The following is a 19,854-nucleotide window of genomic DNA, read 5'->3' as shown; positions in this document are numbered from 1 at the left end:
ATTGCTGATCTGATGGGGAGGGAGAGGAGTTCTCCTTACCTCTCCCCACTTCCTCTGGGGGCCCAGCACGTTCCACTCTCAGATGTGCGGCAGTGTGGATCTTTCCCATCTAGCTTTTCACTGTCTGGGATTCCGTTGTTGGTCTGTGACTGTTCCTTTTGTTGTATCTTATTGGGCGAAGAGTTCACGGGAAAGCTCACTCCGCCATGATGCTGACGTTTACCTGTTGGATAAACTTTCAATATAAATCAGTTAAAATGATGGATGTGCCATATTTAATTTTCAAACAGAAGGTATCAAGTTATGTTCCCACCAACACTATAGAAGTGTGCCCAATTTCCATTATCTTCTCCATTAACTTCCATAACCTCCTGGAAGTTATTATTTATTTTAAATGTTTCAAAACTGATAGAAAAAATGTTATTTTATTGCTATCTTAATTTACATTTCCCTCTTTACTGGTGAAAGGGTATATTTTCATCTATTTATTGGAAGTTTGCATTTCTATTTTTCTATTGAAGATTTTATTTTATTAATTCTAACAACTTTTTGTGCAATCGCTTTCATTATCTGTATATCACATTAATTTCAAAAAAAGAGATAATTTTGTTTTTTTTCTTTTTTGCAGTACCTTTCTATTTTCTCTTCAAACTACTTCCTCTTATTTTAGCTGAAGAGATCAAGACTTCATATCTCTATTGCCATATTGTTATTTTGACTGTGAATTTCTTATGGATCAATGTTTGAATGAGAATGCTAATACTTCTCCTAAGACAAAGTAACAAGTTCTAGTCACAAACTAGTCCAAAACCACATTTAGAGGGGTAATCATATACTTTAGACTATTAAGAGGGGGACGTCAGCGTCATGGCAGAGTGAGCTTTCCTGTGAACTCTTCCCCCAATAGGATACAACAAAAGGAACAGTCACAGACTAACAATGGAATCCCAGACAGTGAAAAGCAAGATCAGAAAGATCCACACTGCTGCACATCTGAGAGCGGAACATGCTGGGCCCCAGGAGGAAGTGAGGAGAGAGGACTCAGAAGAGCCACTGGGCTACCATCAACATCTGAGCACCCCAGAGAGTGGATAATGAAGGGCGTACGAGAAGCCCCCCACGGCAGTGACCCAGAAGGCAAGAGAGCCCCCCCCCCGCAAACCGGACCTTGCAGCTCAGCCGACCAGACCAGACCAAGCGATCTGACCCACGGATCGCAGGGAAAAACCATGGCAGAGCACAGGGGACTCAGATTACACAGCCTTTTACCCCCACACAGTGGCGGGAGGTGGAAATTGCAACCAGAGATTTCCAGGATGAGGAAAAACAAAGCCAACACAGGAACCACAATGCAAAGATACATGAAATCACCAGACCAGAAGGAAAATGACAAGCACCCAGAAACCAACCCTGAAGACAAAGAAATCCGTAACGTAAACAACAGAGATTTCAAAATAGCTATCATAAAAACACTCAACGAAATACAAGACAACACAGACAAACAATTCAATGAGATTAGGAGTTTCTTCACAAAAGAGATTGAAATCATAAAGAAAAACCAATCAGTGCTGATGGAGATGAAGAACACAATGGAGGAGATAAAGGAGAATCTGGAATCTTTAAAGAACAGAACTGACAATATGGAGGAAAGAATTAGCATTTTAGAAGATAGGAATACAGATATGCTCCAGATGGAAGAGGAGAGAGAACTAAGACTAAAAAGAAATGAAGAAAGTCTCTGAGAAATATCTGACTCTATTAGGAAATGTAACATAAGAATTATAGGTATTCCTGAGGGAGAAGAGAGAGAAAGAGGAACAGAGAGCCTATTCAAGGAAATAATAGCTGAGAATTTCCCAAATCTCAGGAAGGAGCAAGAAATACCAGTAAGCAAAGCCAACAGGTCACCTAAATATGTCAACAGACAAAGGCCCTCTCCACGACACCTAGTGGTAAGGCTATCGAGAGTCAATGACAAAGAAACAATATTAAGGGCAGCTAGACAAAAACAAAAAATAATGTACAAAGGAACTCCCATCAGGCTCTCAGCGGATTTCTCAACAGAAACTTTACAGGCTGGGAGAGACCAAAATGAAATATTCAAAATACTGAAAGACAAAAACTTTCAGCCAAGAATACTCTATCTAGCAAAAATATCCTTCAAATATGGTGGAGAAATAGTAACTCTCCCAGATAAACAAAAGCTAAGGGAGTTCATGGCCACGAGACCCCCACTACAAGAAATACACAAGAAGGCCCTCGGGCCTGAAAAAAAGAAGAGAAAGGGAATATAAAGCTTGAAGCAAGGAGAAAAATAGGTAGATAAACTCAGAAAAATAGTAGAACTTTACCGGAATAGGTTAGCAACCACTTAAATACTAAAATCAAAGATCAAAGGAAGGAACCCACCAAAAATAAATTTAACCTCATCACTGTAAACACACACCCACAACACAAGATAGAATAAGGTATAACAAGAATGACTTACAAAGGGAAGAGGAAAGTGATTGAATTGACTTAGTATAAGGAAATAGGAGGCCATCAGATAATGGACTATCTCATACACAAGATTTTTTATACAAACCTCAAGGTAACCACTAAACAAATAATCAAAACAAAACCACATATGATAAACAAAGAGAAAACTAGAAGAGTCAAAAGACAGAACAACCAAACTGAATTGGCAGTCTGAAACAAATGGGACAAGAAACAAAGGAAACGCAAAAGAACCAGAAAATAAGTGACAAAACAGCAACATTAAGCCCTCATATATCAATAATTACCCTAAATGTAAATGGATTGAACTCTCCAGTCAACAGATACAGAGTGGCAGGATGGATTAAAAAGCAAGACCCAACAATATGCTGCCTCCAGGAAACACATCTCAACACTAAAGACAAGCACAGGCTCAGAGTGAAAGGATGGAAGACAATACTCCAAGCTAATGGCAAACAAAAGAAAGCAGGTGTTGCCATACTCATATCAGACAAAGTAGACTTCAAGATAAAACAGGTTAAGAGAGACAAAGAAGGGAAATATATGATAAAAGGGACACTCCACCAAGAAGACATATCACTTATAAATATATATGCACCCAACATAAGATCACCAGTGCACATAAAGCAACTATTAACAAACCTAAAATGAGACAGTAACAACAACACAATAATAGTAGGGGATCTTAACACCCCACTTACATCAATGGATAGATCATCCAGACAAAAAATCAATAAAGAAATAGTAGACTTAAATGAAAGTTTATCCAACAAAAATAAAGTATCAGTATATAATGCAGTATTTATAAGAATCCTTATTGTAGCATTGTGCCAAAGAATAAACACAGCGTCACTCCATTTTTGTTGTCATCAATAGCATTATAGTCAAACAGACCTGTTGCCTGCTCCCCAAAACAAATCATTTTAAGAAAACATATAATCATTTTATAATGTATATGTATATTAAATCACCAGATTGTACACCTTAAAAAAAAAATCACACCGTACAACCTAGCAACATGCAATTGTTTGCTTGCTTGTTTATCATGGTAAATATGCCTGACATACTATTTACCATTTTAACTGTTTTTAAGTGTACAATTCAGTGGCATTAAGTACATTCATATTGTTCTGTAACTATCTTTACTATTTCCAGAACTTTTTCATCATCCTAAACAGAAACTGTACCTGTTAAACAATAACTCCCCATTCTCCTTTCCCCTCCAATCCCTGAAAAGCTCTATTCTACTTTGTCTCTATGAAGTTGCCTATTCTAGGTATTGCATAAGTAGGAGCATGCAATATTTGTCTTTTCATGTCTGGCTTATTTCACTTAATACAATGTTTTCAAGGTCCATCCATGCCATAGCATGTGTTGGAATTTCCTTCCTTTTTATGGCTGAATAATATTCCATTGTATGTATGACCATATTTTGTTTATCCATTTGTCTGTTGATGGACACTGGGATTGTTTCCACCTTTTGGCTGTTGTCAATATGCTACTATGAACATCAGTGTACAAGTATCTGTTTGAGTCCCTGCTTTCAATCTTTTGGGTATATATATACCTAGACACCCAGGTTTTTTTGTTTTATTTTATTTTATTTTTAATTTTTTGTTTATTGCAGTAACATTGGTTTATGACATTGTAAAAATTTCAGGTGTACATCATTGTACTTCTATTTCTGCATAGATTACATCATGTTCACCACCAAAATACTAATTACAACCCATCACCACACACATGTACCGAATTAGCCCTTTCACCCTCCTCCCTCCCCCCTTCCCCTCTGGTAACCACCAATCCAATCTCTGTCCCTATGTGTTTGTTTATTGTTGTTGTTATCTACTACTTGATGAAGGAAATCATATGGTATTTGACCTTCTCCCTCTGACTTATTTCACTTTGCATTATACCCTCAATGTCCATCCATGTTGTCACAAATGCCTGGATTTCATCATTTCTTATGGCTGAGTAGTATTCCATTGTGTATATATACCACAGCTTCTTTATCCATTCGTCCCTTGATGGGCACTTAGGTTGCTTCCAAGTCTTGGCTATTGTGAATAATGCTGCAATGGACACAGGGGTGCATGTATCTTTACAAATTGGTGTTTTCAAGTTCTTTGGATAAATACCCAACAGTGGAATAGCTGGATCATATGGTAGTTCTATCCTTGATTTTTTGAGGAATCTCCATACTGTTTTCCATAGTGGCTGCACCAGTTTGCACTCCCACCAGCAGTGTATGAGTGTTCCCTTCTCTCCACATCCTCTCCAATACATGTTGTTTCCTGTCTTGTTAATTATAGCCATTCTGACGGGCGTGAGGTGATATCTCATTGTAGTTTTGATTTGCATTTCCCTGATGGTGATTTTGAACATCTTTTCATGTGTCTGTTGGCCATCTGTATATCTTCCTTGGGGAAATGTCTGTTCAGGTCTTTTGCCCATTTTTTAATTGGGTTGGTAGTTTTTTTGTTGTTGAGATGCATGAGTTCTTTATATATTTTGGAGATTAAGCCCTTATCAGAATTATGGTTTGCAAATATCTTCTCCCAATGGTTAGGTTATCTTTTCATTTTGGTGATGGCTTCCTTTACTGTGCAGAAGATTTTAGTTTGATGTAGTCCCATTTGTTTATTTTTTCTATTGTTTCTCTTGCCCGGTCAGACGCGGTGTTTGAAAAGATGTTGCTAAGACCGATGTCGAAGAGCGTACTGCCTATGTTTTCTTCTAGAAGTTTCACAGTTTCAGGTCTTACATTCAAGTCTTTAATCCATTTGGAGTTAATTTTTGTGTATGGTGTAAGGTAAGGGTCTACTTTCATTTTTTTGCATATGGTTATCCAGTTTTCCCAACACCATTTGTTGAAGAGACTTTCTTTTCTCCATTGTATGTTCTTGGTTCCTTTGTCAAAGATTAGCTGTCCATAGATGTGTGGGTTTATTTCTGGGCTTTCGATTCTATTTCATTGATCTGTGTGTCTGGTTTTGTGCCAGTACCATGCTGTTTTGGTTACTATAGCTTTGTAGTATATTTTGAAATCAGGGAGTGTGATACCTCCAGCTTTGTTCTTTTTTCTCAGGATTCCTTTAGCTATTCGGGGTCTTTTGTTGTTCCATATAAATTTTAGGATTCTTCGTTCTATTTCTGTGAAAAATGTTGTTTGGAACTTTGAATCTATAGATGGCTTTAGGAAGTATGGACATCTTAACTATGTTAATTCTTCCAATCCAAGAGCACGGCATATCTTTCCATTTCTTTGTGTCTTCTTCAATTTCTTTCAGAAATGTTTTATAGTTTTCTGTGTATAGCTCTTTCACCTCTTTGGTTAAGTTTATTCCTAGGTATTTTATTCTTTTTGTTGCAATTGTAAATGGGATGGTATTCTTAATTTCTCTTTCTGCTACTTCATTGTTAGTGTACAGAAATGCAACTGATTTTTGTGTGTTGATTTTGTATCCTGCAACTTTACCATACTCGTTTATTACTTCTAGAAGTTTTATGGTGGATTCTTTAGGGTTTTCTATATATAAAATCATGTCTTCTGCAAATAGTGACAGTTTCACTTCTTCCTTTCCAATTTGTATCCCTTTTATTTCTTTCTCTTGCCTGATTGCTCTGGCTAGGACTTCCAGTACTATGTTAAATAGGAGTGGTGACAGTGGGCATCCTTGTCTGGTTCCTGTTCTTAGAGGGATGGCTTTCAGTTTTTCACCATTGAGGATGATATTAGCTGTGGGTTTCTCATATATGGTCTTTATTATGTTGAGATACTTTCCTTCTATACCCATTTTATTCAGAGTTTTTATCATAAATGGATGCTGTATCTTGTCAAATGCTTTCTCTGCATCTATTGAGATGATCATGTGATTTTTATTCTTCATTTTATTAATGTGGTGTATTACGTTGATTGATTTGCGAATGTTAAACCATCCCTGCATCCCCGGAATAAATCCCACTTGATCATGGTGTATAATCTTTTTAACATGTTGTATGCGATTTGCTAGTATTTTGTTGAGGATTTTTGCATCGATGTTCATCGGTGATATTGGCCTGTAATTTTCTTTTTTGTGTGTTGTCCTTGTCTGGTTTTGGTATCAGGGTAATGTCAGCTTCGTAGAATGAGTTAGGGAGCTTCCCCTCTCCTCAATTTTTTGGAAGAGTTTGAGAAGGATAGGTATTAAGTCTTCTTTGAATGTTTTAGACACCCAGGTTTTTGACTTGAACATGTTTGTAACCTTGCCAGCTGTGGACACTATAATTTGTTTTCAATTTGGGCAATTTAGTAGACCGAAAAATGGTGCATGTGCGTGCTTTCTTTTATATTATGCAATTTTCATTTGTCAATCATACCTCAATAAAGTTGGAAAAATGTTATATTTCCAGGAAAAATAAAACAAAATAAAAATAAACCTTAACATGTGAGTGGAAACCAAAGGTAACATCTCAAAGTGTAATAATCATGATTATATTATCTGACCATTCCTTCTAAAAATTTATTTAGTGATTATATACAAATGTAAATGACTGTAATTATTACAGAAATTCAAAGTTAACTCTAAATCTCTCAAAAACAGCCCAAAGAAAACTCTTTCTAATTGGATAACATTGCAACTTAACTATTTGTTAGTTAGCCCTCTTCTCAGCTGGAATGCGAACTTTGTAAGTTTAGGCACTTTGTTTTATTCACCCTTGAACTCTCTCAGTTTCAAGCAGGAAAACACAACAAAAAACTGCAGTCGTGTTTAGTTGTTTATGCAGCTAAACTAGGGCAGACATGTGCTGAGTGGTATATCCAGAAAAATTCCAGGACTTCTACATCCCATGTGTTTTCAGTGAATAGATAAAATCTAACATTTAGCTAAAGTAATGCAGATAAAACCTGTACCTTGAAAAGTCTAGCTGAAGGTAACTGACAACAGAGGTTACATTTTCCCCGTCATATGACTGCGGGTAAGGGGAAGAACTAGACCATTTTTAAATAACTTTGACATTTCATAATTATATTGAATGATTGGCTTGAGGGGTAAGAATCCTGTAGCACCCTCCCCACCAGGACATGTCTCAAGTTCTTCTCCATTTATGAATTCTCTTATGGTATGAAATAAGAAACTATGCTTTTTTTTTTACACTGAAGAGTTTTCTTTTTTTGTATATTATTCTTAAACATTTATATAGACCTCACTTAAGTCCTCAATGGTTATCTAATCAAATAGAATTTTACTCTTCACCTTCTCCAGCTCTTTCTCATATTCCTCAATCCTGGCCTTTGAGAGATAAAATACATTAAAAAATTATATCTAAGAAATACATTCTATATTGTTAATGCTGGGTAAAAATGATTTATACCCATCAAAGTATTGAAGTCCATTTCAACTCTTTCCAAGGGAGCTATTGGGTGTACCAGAAATTTAAGTTTATTACTAAGGTTGTAATTTTATTCTACTACTTGATGGAATGCAAAAACGAAAAATAAATAAAGTACATTCTTCTCATTGTCCAAGAAAAGAAAAAGAAAACATTAAAAAAAATTTTCACAAAGTAATTGGTAATAATGTCAATGTCTTTCATTAAGATTTCATTTTGCATGCTCTGATTGCTTGAGATATCTTGATAAAGTGCTATATTATATTGATTTTCTCTCATTTTATTTCGCAATGGAATGCCTTTTACATGTGTCTTAATTCCTATAAAACTTTATTTCCCCTGAGATAAGTGTAGTAATATCATATTTAAAATAGAGTATTATTAAGATAGAATTAAGATTGCCATTGGTATAGAACTGAATAACAGTTGGAAGTTTTATCCAGAAAAATTTATTTACTTCTTAAAGTCGATTCACACCTGAAGATTTAATTTCTGCTTGTTCTTGAAATGGTTAAAATATTGTATGATTTTCCAAAATTTATGCTTTTTTTAAATTCTCAACGCTTGTGCTGTTTACAAATTGTGTACAGAAAATTCGTTCTTTGCCATTAATTGTCCCTCTGTCTCAAGAGAACCCTGAGATTTATTATAAGGAATTGGCTCATGCAATCATGGAGGCTGAGAAGCCTCATGATCTTCCATATGCAAGTTGGAGACCCAGGAAAGCTGGTGGTGTCCAAGTGCAAAGGCCTGAGGACCAAGAAAGCCAGTGGTGTAAGTCCCAGTCAAGGGAAGGAGAAGACCAATGTCTCTGCTCAAGCAATTAGGCAGAAAATGCCAAATTCTCCCTTCCTCTGCCTTTTGTTCTATTCAGGTCCTCAATGGATGGGATAATGTCCTCCCACACTGGAGAGGGCATTCTGCTTTACTGAGTCCACCAATTCAAATGCTAACATCGTGTGGAAACACTCTCACAGACACACTCAGAAATAAAGTTTAGCCAAATATCTGGGTACCCCCTGACTCAGTCAGGTGACATAAAATTGCCATCACACTCTGTTTATATGCCTGCATTTACACAATCCTACTATTTAGATTCCCCATGCTTATGACAGCAATAACCTCCTGACAGGTTTCTCTTCATTTCTCCTTGTCTTTCTCTAGACTATTTCGACAGTGACATTTTTTTTGAAACTTAAGTCAGATTATATCACTCTTGCTCAAAACCTGTAATTGTTCCCTATTTCAGTCTGACAAAAAGCCAGTTCTTATATGGGCCTTCAAGTCTCCACGTGATCTAGCCCCTTCCCTCACTTTACTCCTCCTCTTTGGCTTCTTCAGTATTATCCACATCCCACTTACTCCTGCTTAACATAACTACTTGTTAGTCCCTCTGCCTGTAATGTTGTTCCCAACATATTCACACGGCTAATTCCCAGCAACTTTCTCCCAGTGATTTCAAATTCCATTGATAATTCCTGCCTGAAGCAATTATTAAAATGGGAAATTGATGCAAAACTATGATTTCCTAATTCTGTCATTCTTTGCATATTTATTAGTTGGCATTCTTCCATAAACAAGAGCTCCCTTGCTCTCTTCTTCTCTCCTCTATACTTTGAATAACATTATGGACTCATTGATTCTGTTTTTATTTAATATTTTATAATTTATAAAGTGGCTTTTTTTAATGTTTAAATTTCCCAAAATTTGTCCAGTATGACTCCCTTCAAGTTGGCTCCTTTGTCCTTTCCACAAGTCTCCATCAGTCATTCAACAACGCTTTGCTTTCTGGCACAAAAAAAGATGGGCCAGGCATACCTTATACCTTCCCTGTCTCAGACCTAGAACCTGCCATTTCTCCAAGAACTTCTAGTTCATTTTAGTGAGAAATAGTGCATAAGAGCCACTGTCTAGGGATCAAGTATCCATCAGAATATCACTGGTCTTTTTTCTTTATTCTTAAGAGCTTTTTATACTAGTTCTTCATTTATGAGATATTTTGCAAATATTTTTCTCTCACTTTCTCGTTTGTCTTTTGTCTCTGCTCATGGTGTTTTTATATATGTTATGTAGCATCTGAATTGTTAGTTGTAATTAATCATAGTTAAGTTCTCAGTCCTGGGTTATAAAACTGCACCTATGTTTTCTTCTTGTATTTGTATAGTTTCATTTTTTATATTTATATTTTTTATCTATTTGGAATTTATTCTGATGTTTGACATCTGAATCCAATTTCACTATTTTTCCAAACGGCTAGTTAGTTTTTCCAATTTCATTTATTTAAAACCCCATTTTGAAATGGCACTTTTATATTTTTATGAACTTGTATTAATTTCTGAATTTTTGTTTATTCCGTTCATCTGTGTGTCTACTTTTGTGCCAGTACCACAATGTTTTAAATTCAGGGGATTTATAATGTGCTTTAATATTTGGAAAGACTATTTCCCATTTATGGCTCTTTACGTTGTGGGTGTTCATATGTATTCTAGTATGTTTTTTGCAACATGAACTTTAGAATCAATTTGTTTTACTCAAGGAAAATAATATGCTATTTGTGTTGGGATTACGTTAAATTTCTTTGTTATGTTAAGGAAAACTGACATTCACAAACAAGGGCTATCTTTCAATTTGTTCATGTCTACTTCTAGGAGTGTGCTAAAATTTTTCTCATATTGGTTTTTCACCTATCTTTTTATGTTTATTCCTAGGAATTGTGTCTTATTTGTTCTTATTGTAAATGGGGTTTTCTCTTCCATTATATCTTCTAACTGGTTATTGTTGTATACACATCAATTTTATATGTTAATTTTCTATTCTATTCTTTTCCTAAACATTATTATTGTTTGTATCTTTGATTCTCTTGGATATTCCAGATATATTACCACGTCATCTGCCAATAGACATAGTTCTATATCTTCTTTTCCAATTGTTATGTTTATAGTTATTTTCTTTTTAAAAAAATTGCATTGGTACCTCTGTACTTTCAATACAGTTTTAAATAGTAATGGAAATAATGAACATTCTTGCCTTGTTCTTGACCTTAGTGAGAATTTCATAGTATTCCCCATTAAGTTAGATGCTAGCTCTAGGAATGACCAATTCATATTTTCCTATGTGGTTTTATTACGAATGGATATTGACTTTTGTCAAGAGCCTTGAATGTTGAAGGCATTTGTGGAGATAATGTAATTTTCCCTTTGATGAAAAACATAAAACAGAGTTTGAGACATTTAAAAATATAAAACAGAGTTTAAGAGGCATAGGATAACACTATCTATTATACCTCTTAAAGCAGAGGAGATAAAGACAAAGAGAGACAAAAAATTTGAAGAAATAATGTCTGAGAATTTTCCTGAAATAATAAAAGTGAATCTACGTATTTAGGAGGACCGAATATCCTAGAAAGGATGAAAAAAGAAATCCAAATTTAGTCTTATCATTGTGAAACTGATGAATTCCAAAGAAAAAGAGAAGTAAAAATGGCAATTTCATTATGAATCAGCTAATTGTAAGTTAAAACAAAATTAAATACCGTTTCATAATCTCAAAGCAACAAAATGAAAAGTCTGACAATGAGCAAGTGTTGGTAAAGATGTGGAGCAAGGAGAACATCTATACGCAGCTGTTGAATGTTCAAATTCCTACAAATAGAATTTAGAAAATAATTTGATATTTCCTGGCAAAGAAATATTCTATGACACAGATATTCCACTTCTAGAGAAATGGTACACATGTGCACCTGTAGACTTGTACAAGAATAAAAGAAACAGCATTGTTAGCAATAGAAGGAAAAAAAAAATAGTCCAAATATCTGTTGTGAGGAGAGTTAAGTAGTTATAGTTATATTCTTTTTGTTGTGGTTGTTAGTGCCCTTGAGTCATTCCAACTCCTAGCAACCCTGTATATGGCAGAGCAGAACTCCCAGTCTTTTTGTGCCATCTTCAGACACTACAACGGGCAATGTTCCGCTGCTATTCGTAGGATTTTCAAGGCCAATTTTTTCAGAAGTGGGTGGCCAGGTCCTTCTTCCTAGTCTGTCTTAGTCTGGAAGCTCTGCTGAAACCTATTTACCATGGGTGACCCTGCTGGTATTTGAAATATCGGTGGCATAGCTTTCAGCACCACAGCAAATGGCAACCGCCTGCCACAGTATGACAACCGATAGACGGGTGGTGATTCCCTCACAGGGAAGCAAACATAGCCAGGCCGTGAGAGTGCCAAATCTTAACCACTGGACCACCAGGGCTGGCGATATTCTTACATAGTGAGATACAATATGCAGCAGTGAAAAAGAATGGAATACAGCTACGTTACGTACAAGTACATGCATAAATCCTTAAAACAGGCTTAGGAAACACAGCAAATCACAGAAGAATACATACAATATAATACATTTATATAAAATATAAAAACAGGCAAAATTCAACGATATGTTATGTGGGGATAGCAAACTATTTTAAAAGCAAAGCAATAAAATGATTAACACAAAATTTAGAGTAGAGCTTCCCTCTTAGAGAACTGCAGGGGGCAGAATGTGCTTGGGAAAGGGCATAGAGGGAACTTCAAACCTTCCGATATTTCTTAAGCAAGGTGGTCATATAAAGCTGTTTATATAATGAAAATTCTTTAAACAGTATGTGGACATTATTTATACTTTTTATAATATATTACAAAATAATAAATTTGGATACTTTGTAATGGATTGTTGGGTGATAGCTTATTCCACACTAACCACGGCAGCAGTTGCTGCACAGCATAGCCACTTAACAATCTGTTTCAACTTGTGAACCTTTGGTTTGAAACATATATTGGATGATTATTCACTTAAACACTTGGTTAAGCTCCTGCAAGAGGGTCAAATTTCTGCCATTTATTTGGAAATGTTTCTGAAGACATTCTATTCCTTCTGTCAATACCATACATTTTCATTGCTTGGATCTCTAATATAATGATATACAACTTCAACACAGAAAGATTTGCTCTATAAAACATGGCCTTACATTGGCATACTTGTGCTGATTTTCCTTCCAGTTTTTAAAAACTAAGCTTCTCTCCCTTTTTAAGTAATAAGTTCTCATGAATGAATGAATAAGATAGTTGCAAAAACTTTCCAACACAACTTCTACAACACAATCTTTTCCATTATCGTCAGGTAATAAACTGACTATAATTTGGTTTATTCACATCAAAGCAGATTCCAATGGAATATTTGTTCCCTTTTCTACTAATTTTATGGTCGGATAGAAGCAACTCAGTCCAATATAACCAAGGTAAACTATATATCTTAATTTTAGTTAGAAATCTATTTTGTTAGGGAAAGAAAAAAGGTAGGTGATAATTTAGGATTGAGATAGGCTAAGAATATCTGTACTTCAATGTTCCTTTTTACAGTACATTTTTAAAGTAATGACAAATTATAATTTATACAGAATTTGTCAAGATGTGGAAGGACAGCAAACCATGTTACATGTGGATAATTTTCAGAAATTTGATATCTTTTGGCTGGAAAAGTGTGAAAGGCATGTAGTCATAATTGTTAAGTATAGTGGGCAAGACGAGGAGCAATTGTGAAATAATTAATTCACTAGATGCTATTAAATAGTTTCTTAATTGCATAGTGATCTCTAAGATCCTTTTAAATACTCCAAATGCGTATATCTAAATCTGCCACATGATCTTTCTTAGCCTAACGTTAGCCTGACAAGAATATTGAGCACCTTATAGTAATATAAATCCCAATCTTGCTTTGTATGTTCCTTCAAAGGTTCCTAAATTTGCTGAGATTTTCAGTAAGTTCAGTCACAAGGACAGTTCAAATGATCTTCCAGAACAATGCATATTTGCTATATTTTATATGTGTGTGTATTTATTTTGCTTTCATTGGACATGCATTCACTCCTCAAGGATGGATTCTGCAACTTATTACGTATGTAAAAATGTCTTATAAATTATGCAAACAACTGAGAATTGCCACAATTACTTTTGTTATTGATTATACCATGATAGATTTTCCTTCTTTTTTTCTATTTTCACATAGAATTTCTGTTTTATATTTATTGAATGAGCTCTTGGAGATTGATTTAGACATAATTATAAATTATATTTTATGCTTTTGCATAAGTCAAAAAGTAAATAAATAAAATGAAGCGTCCACATGGAATATTGTTAATGCAGTAATTATATGTTTAATATTTCTTTTTAATTTTTAAATAAAAATTGTATATATTTAATACGCCTAACATGGTGATTTGATATACATATACATAGTGAAATGATTGCTACAGTCAAGCTAGTTAACATATCCAGCTCCTCACATAGTTACAGATTTTTGGGGGATGGTGAGAGCACCTGAAATCTACTGTTGTAGCAAATTTTGCGGTATTCCATACATTTTTATTAGCTCTAGTCATCATGATGTACACTAGGATCTCTAGACTTATTCATCCTACATAACTGTGACTTGTACTTTTTAACCAACATCTACCCATTTCCTCCACCTTCTTGCCCCTGGTAACCAATATTCTAATCTTTGCTTCTATACTTTCAATTATTTTTAGATTCATGTGAGATCATGCAGTATTTTTCTTTCCGTGTCTGGCTTATTTCTCTTAGCATAATGTCCTCAGGGTCTATCTATGTTGTCACAAATGGCAAGATCTCTCTTTTTTTAGGGCTGAATAATATTTCACTGTATATATGTACCACAATTTCTTTAGCCATTCATTCATCAACAAACATTTAGGTTATTTCTGTATTTTGGCTATGAATAATGCTGAAATAAAATTAGGAGTACAGGTAGCTCTTCAAGGTACTGATTTAATTTCCTCTGGTTATATACTCAGAAAAGATATTGCTGGGTCTTAAATGCTATGTAAGCAGAGATGAATGGAATGATTACTCTCCAATGTACTCTATAGAAACATAAACTATTTGTGATCTCCAGTAGGCAATTTTTAGAAGTACATTTTTAAAATTTTATCCTAAAGCAAGTCATTCATTTATTTTTGAATCAATCTGTGAATAACTAAGGTTTAACAGCATTATGCATGGCCTCCTGTCTCTCCCTATTTGCAGGTGAAGGCGAGTAATAAAAACAAAAGTGTCCTAGGCTAGAAGGTGTTCAAGTACTCAAACTTAAAAGTCGTGTCCTTTATAATTGCTTCCATTACTTTTATAACTGAAAATTTATCATATGTTCCAAGATATTTAGATATAAATTTCATTCAGAATTTAACTTTAAATATAGTTCTGTTCAAATAGGCAATGTGGTGATTATATTTTTAAGCCCTTATACATCAAATATTTTTTTCCTTTTGCTTTGGCCCATAAAGAATAATAAATTTATTGAATCACAACGTTTCTTCTCAATTTTACCTTAAAATTATTTTATTGTTTTCTTTGATCTAGAACATGGGAAGAAGTTGGAGTTCAACCTGATAATAGTCCAGAACAGATAGGCAGTTTTCCCTGTTTTAGTTCTTAGAAGATGCTTGCTCCTTCAGTAATTCAATAAGCTGGAAATATCTACGTTTGAGATTATTGTGATCTGTAGGCATACTATTTCCTCTCAAGAGAATTTTTTCCTATTTTCTTATCACTTCTACTTCCACAAAAAAAGACAAAAATTATCCATATGTCTAGTTCTATTGCATGTTCATTTCATTCTTATCTTGAATACTTAATTTTATTTCATCTTTATTTTTTTCCAGCTTTATTGAGATCAAATTGACATATAACATTACATAAGTTTAAGGTGTACAATGTGATGATTTGGTACATGTATATATTGTGAAATGATAACTACAACAAAGTTAGTTAACACCTCCATCGCCTCACATAATTACCATTTTTTAAAAGATCTACTCTCCTAGCAAATTTCAAGTATACAATACAATTAACTATAGTCACCATGCTATACATTAGATCCCCATAACTCATTCCTCTTACAACTGGAAGTTTGTACCCTTTGACCAACATCTCCCCCTGTCACCCACCCCCTAGACCCTGGCAACCACCATTCTACTTTCTGTTGCTATGAGTTTGGCTTTTTAGATTCCACATATAAGTGAGATCATATTGTGTTTATCTTTCTCTGTCTGATTTATTTCACTTAGCATAATTATCTCTAGGTCCATCCATGTTGTCACAAATGGCAAGGTTTCATATTTTATGGCTGGATACTATTCCATTGTATATATACCACATTTTCTTTATCCATTCATCTGACAATGGATAGAACTTCTGTTCATCAGAAGACACCATTAAAAGGAAAAGGTAGGGTTCGGCCAGGTGGCGTAGTGGTTAAGTTCATGTGCTCCACTTCAGAGGCCTGGGGTTCACAGGTTCAGATCTAGGGCACAGACCTACACACCACTTATCAAGTCATGCTGTGGCAGGCATCTTGCATATAAAAAAAAGTAGAGGAAGATGGGCAGGGATGTTAGCCCAGGGCCAATCTTCCTCAGCAAAAAGAAAAGAATTGGCAACAGACATTAGCTCAGGGCTAATCTTCCTCAACAAAAAAAAAAAAAAAAGGAAAAGACAATCCAAGTCTGGCAGAAAATATTCATGATGCACATAGCCAACAAATACTAAGAGAAAGACAACCCAGTGTTTTAAAATGAGCAAAATACTTGAACAAACACTTCACAAAAGAAAGTATAGGAATGACCAATAAAAACATGAAAAGATGTTAAAACCACAATGAAATTCATTTTCACACCTACCAGAAGAGCTAAAATTCATAAAGGATGACCATATCAAATATTGGTGAAGATGTGAAAAGCACCTAGAACTCTCATACATTGCTGGTGGGAATGTAAAAGGGTAAAATGACTTTGGAGAACTTTCTCACAGTTTCTTAAACACACATCTATTCTATGAATCAGCAATTTCACTCCTGGATATCTACCCAAGAGAAACAAAACATATGTCCCAAAAAAGACTTGTACAACAAAATATAGTATATTTGTGCAATGGAAAATCATCTGGCAATATAAAGGAATGAAGTTCTGATCCATGCTATAACATGGACAAACCTTGAAAACATTGTGCTAAGTGAAAGAAGCTAGAAACAAAAGACCACATATTGTATGCTTCCATTTATATTAAATGTCCAGATTAGGCAAATCCATAGAGACAGAAAATAGATTAACGGTTGCTAGAGCCTAGAGGAAAGGAAGAATAAGTGACTGTTGAAGAATATGATGTTTTACTGGCTGTGATAAAAATGGTTAGGGATTAGTGGTGATTGCTGCACAACTCTGTGAATATACTAAAAACCACTAACTTGTACACTTTATTTATGTACTTATTTATTAACTGTGATAGGAATACTTAACATGAGATCAACCTTCTTAACAACTTTTTAAGTGTACAATACAGTATTGTTAACTATAGGCATGGTGTCACACCAGACCTCTAGAACACACTCATCTTGCATAATTGAAATTTTATACCCATTGGACAGCAACTCCCCATTTCCCCAGCCCCTGGCAACCACTATTCTACTCTATTTCTATGAGTTTGACTATTTTAAATATCTCGTATAAGTGAAATCATGCAGTATTTGCCCTTCTTTTACTAGCTTATTTTATTCAGCATAACATCCTCCAGGTTCATCCACGTTTTTGCATTTGGCAAGATTTCCTTCTTTTCAAAGTCTAAATAATATTCTATTGTCTTTATATACCACATTTTCTTTATTCATTCATCTGTCAATGGACATTTAGGCTGTTTCTATATCTAGATTATTGTGAATAATGCTGCAATGAATATATGACTGTATATATCTCATCGAGATCCTGATTTCAATTCTTTTGGACATATACTCAGAAGTAGGATTAGTGGATCACAGACTAATTCTAATTTTAATTTTTTGAGGAACCATCATTCTATTTTCAATAGCAGTCGCACCATTTTACATTCCCACCAACAATGTACAATGGCTCCAATTACTCCACAACCTCAACTTTTTGTTTTTTAGTAATAGCCATGGTGACAGGTGTGAGGTGATATCTCACTGTGGTTTTGATTTGCATTTCCCTGATAATTAGTGATGTTGAGAACCTTTTAATGTACCTGTTGGCCATTTGTATGTCTTCCTAACAGAAATGTCTATTCAAGTTCTTTGCCCATTTTTTGAGTAATTTGTTTTTTTGCTATTGAGTTGTATGAGTTCCTAAGGTATTTTGGATGGTAATCCCTCATCAGACACATAGTTTGAAAATACTTTCTCCCATTCAGTAGATTGTCTTTTCACTCTGTTGATTGTTTCCTTTGCTGTGCAGAAGTTTTTGGTCTGATGTAGTGCCACTTGTCTAATTTTTCTTTTGTTGCATGTGCTTTTGGTGTCATATCCAAGAAATCGTTGTCAAGCCCAATGTCATAAAGTTTTTCTCTTATGTTTTCTTCTAGGAGTTTTACAGTTCTAGGTCTTACATTTAATCTTTAATCCATTTTGAGTTGATTTTTTTGTATAGAGTAATACGACCATCCAATGTCATGCTTTTGCATGTGGATATCAAATTTTCTCAAAACCACTTGTTGAAAAGACTGTCCTCTTCCCATTGTATATTCATGGCAACATTGTGAAAGATCAGTTGTCATGTATGCGTGGATTTATTTCTGAACTCTCTGCTCATTTCCATTGGTCTATATGTTTGTTTTTACTCTGGTACCATACTGTTTTGTTTTGCTTTGTCTTGTTTTGTTTTGTTTTGTTTGTGAGGAAGATAAGCCCTGAGCTAACATCCATGCCAATCCTCCTGTTTTTGCTGAGGAAGACTGGCCTTGGGCTAACATCTGTGCCCATCTTCCTCCACTTTATATGGGATGCCACCACAGCATGGCCTGACGAGCAGTGTGTCAGTGCGTGCCTGGGATCCGAACCCCAGCTGCCAGCAGCAGAGAGCATGCGCTTAACTGCTATGGCACAGGGCCGACCCCATACCATACTGTTTTTATTATATAGCTCTGTAATATAGTTTGAAATCAGGAATTGTGATGCCTCCAGCTTTGTTATTCTTTCTCAATATTGATTTGTCTGTTAGGAGTCTTCTGTGGTTTCATAAAAATTTTAGGATATTTGTTTGTTTGTTTCTTTAAAATTGACATTGGGATTTTGAATGGATTACATTGACTCTGTAGAATGCTTTGTGTAGTATGGACATTTTAATAATATTGATTCTTCCAATCCAAGAACATGGAATATCTTTCCATTGATGTCTTCTTCAATTTCTTCCACGAATGTCTTATAGTTTTCTGAGTATAGGTCTCGCACCTCCTTAGTTAAATTTATCCCTAAGTATTTTAATGTTTTTGATGCTATCGTAAGTGGGATTGTTTTCATTATTTCTCTTATGATATTTCATTGTTAGTGGACAGAAATACAACTGATTTTTGTATGTTGATTTTGTATTCTGCAATTTTATTAAATATTTATTAGTTCTAAAACTTTCTTGGTGGAATTTCTTGGTGGAGCTGTATGTAAGATCATGTCATCTGCAAACAAAGACAATTTAACTTCCTCCTTTCTTAATTTTATGTCTTTTATTTCTTTTTCTTGCCTAATTGCTCTGGTTAGAACTTCCAGTTCTACACTGAATAGAAATAGTGAGCTTGGATACCCATGTCTTGCTCCTGATCTTAAAGCAAAAGCTTTCAGCTTTGCACATTGAGTATGATGTTAACTGTGGGCTTATCATATATGGCTTTTATTGTGTTGAAGTCATTCCTTCTATACCCAATTTGTTGAGAGTTTTCGTCATGAAAGGATATTGAACTTTGTCAAATGTTATTTCTGCATCTATTCAGATGATCGTATAATTTTTATCCTTCATTTTATTAATGTGGCGTGTAACATTTATTAATTTTCATATGTTGAACAATCTTGCATCCCAGGGATTAACTTTCACTTGATCACAGTGTATAATTCTTTTAATGTGTTGTTGAATTTGATCTGCTACTATTTTGTGTAGGATTTTT

Source organism: Diceros bicornis, chromosome 17, assembly GCF_020826845.1.
Source record: "Diceros bicornis minor isolate mBicDic1 chromosome 17, mDicBic1.mat.cur, whole genome shotgun sequence".
NCBI lineage: Eukaryota > Metazoa > Chordata > Mammalia > Perissodactyla > Rhinocerotidae > Diceros > Diceros bicornis.
Note: the sequence above shows the minus strand (reverse complement) of the source record.